Below are 2,689 nucleotides of genomic sequence, written 5' to 3'. Positions count from 1 at the left end.
TGGTTAATGAGATGGGTGGACTCTTTATAAGGCTTGGACAATCCTCCTCCCTTTGAGCTAGCTTTTGGGGGTGTGAGTTAGGCCGAAGATCTAATTTAACACTAGCCATGTGACATCTTCGACTTTACCCGTTGGAGTCAATTGTAAGTCTACTATTCATAACCTTTTGTCATCTTAATCACATTTAGGTATTTGTTAAATTATTGGGTTATTTTGGATTACTTCTTGTTGAATTTTCTACATGAACTTTTTCGATTTGCCTATGTTTAGAAATAGATACTCGATTTCTAGCTTCCCCTTAGAAGTGATTTTTTTTTAAAATTTTCTAGGATAGAAATGTAAATATGGAGTACTATAGTTTTCTAATTGAAGGATGTTATTAGGAGTGGGATATAAACAGATTTGTATTTATGAATTTCTCCACTTAATTTCTATTTGAAATGTGGGAATTTTTTTTGCATGCAACATGTTTGATTTAATCCATGAAATCATGTGGGTCTATTTCATTAGGTTTTTTTGGGCCCATTTTTCTGGATATTGAATACATATATATGTTTTTTCTCCAATAAATAGTCTGTGTGACACATTATACCCACGCGTAGAACACCAGTTGTTGTCTGTTGTCGCTAATGCTTACAAGGTGGAACAAGAAATACAAAATCTTATTTCAATGTGCATTCTACCATCCGCTTTATCATTTTCTTTCGTCACTTTCAATTCCATCTCCATTCTACACTAAGCTATCTCTTGATTTTTCATGATACTGAACTCCTATTATGCAATTATCTTGCAGTAAATAGATGTTGACAATCAAATCTCACTATACTGAATTCTAATTTTTAGTTTCTATTACAGGTGGAGTGTAAATTTCAAAATTCAGACTCAAAATTTAACTACTGATACATCATCTCAATTTAGATGACACTAAAATTCAAAGCGTCTCAGTTGGCTCTCATTAATTTATCATGTGAACTCTTGACTATTGATTTTCTCCAGAAAAATTCAATTGTAAGTTCCTCTCGCCCTCTCGCTTATCTATTTCTTTTTTACTCTCTTTGGTTTATTCTCTGTTAAATCTCTTCATTGGTAAAGTATAACTCTTAGCAAATTTCTTTTACTTTATTTTTCATTTTAACCAAAAATTTTAAGTTGGGTTTCTAAGAATCTAATCGCTCTTACATTTTGCGATTGAAAGGTCTCCAAATGAACATTAAAAATTTGGAGCTCAAGGGGAAAAACATGAGAGGGCTGCAATGAAGCTCCTTGATAGTGCTGCGCGAGACACAAATTGCTAGGTAAGGAATAAATTTTTCATGAACGGTGCAAATAGTTATGATTAATTTTGCATTTCATAGATGGTTGTGATATCTAAATAAGGTCTCAATGTTGTTGATAATTCTCCTCTGTATCTAATATTATGAAATGACGTTAGATGAGTTTATCATTGCTTTTATTTATTTACGAGACATATTTGACAAAACTCCCAGTGAAAGGTGTACTTCAAGTAGAGTTTCTTATTACTTATCCGATAAAAAAAGAAATGTATCATTTAGAGAGATAGGCGTAATGACATTGCAGCTGCTGAAAAGCACACATTCTAAATCTAATTAAGAAAAAGAAAGGCCTTCTATTTCTTCAACAAGTTCCGAAGATGTATTAATCTCCACTATGGATACACATAATTAATAGTTAGGATTAGTCGAATCTTATGTATACACCTGACGGAAAAAAAACCTACATCTTAGAAAATCTCACTGTGTTATGTTGTCATGATCAGAAGAGTTTCTGCTTTGCTGAATAATTATGCATTTCACTGAATAAACTAGCCTAATATGAAAAGACAGTTTGATATCCTATATATGACCTCCACCATTTTGGTATTCAGGAAAACCTCTTGATGTTTACTTTGGCATAACAGATAGGTGAGTTCTTTTTTTCTTGTAAGATATTAAGAGGCGTAGGAGTGCTCTTTCATATGGTTCTTCTATATAAGACTTTGTTTGGTTATGTAATTATTAGTATTTTTTGTAGTATCAGTTTTGTTCAAAGTATTCGAAAATGTGATTATGAATTTAACTTAGATATCTATCATTTTTTTGAACTGTAAAAGATTTTATGGTTTATTTTTCGATGTAAATTGGTCAAGGAAAATATAGTTAACATTAACAAGGCTCACGGCCTTCAAATCAATTCAATTGTTACAGTGAATAAAGTGAAATTTGTCAATGTGAATTCGGTTGAAGAGTATTTGCTTTACAGTGAAAGAAATTATTATTTTTACGTAGACTGGAGCACACTAACGTTATGAAATTTGAGGCTTTTGTCTTATCAATTATTTTAGGTAATTTATCACTACAATAAAAGAAGCTTTTAATATTTGATCGGAGAGTATTTGCTTTTACAGCGAAAGAAATTATTATTTTTACATAGATTAGAGCACACTAACGTTATGAAAATTGAGGCTTTTGTCTTATCAATTATTTCAGGTAATTGCTAATGCCTGTGAGACTAATCAGTCAAGTCAACCATTCCTGAAATATCACTACAATAAAAGAAGAGCTTTTAGTGGCAATTATTTAGTGGCAATAACCTAATTGCCACTAATACATTATTTGTATTGAAACATTACCAGCACATCCATATATTCGCCGTGAAAAGGTACCTTTATGCTGTTAAGTAAAAGGAACGA

This window comes from Solanum tuberosum, unplaced genomic scaffold, assembly GCF_000226075.1.
Source record: "Solanum tuberosum cultivar DM 1-3 516 R44 unplaced genomic scaffold, SolTub_3.0 scf00928, whole genome shotgun sequence".
Taxonomy (NCBI): Eukaryota; Viridiplantae; Streptophyta; class Magnoliopsida; order Solanales; family Solanaceae; genus Solanum; species Solanum tuberosum.
Note: the sequence above shows the minus strand (reverse complement) of the source record.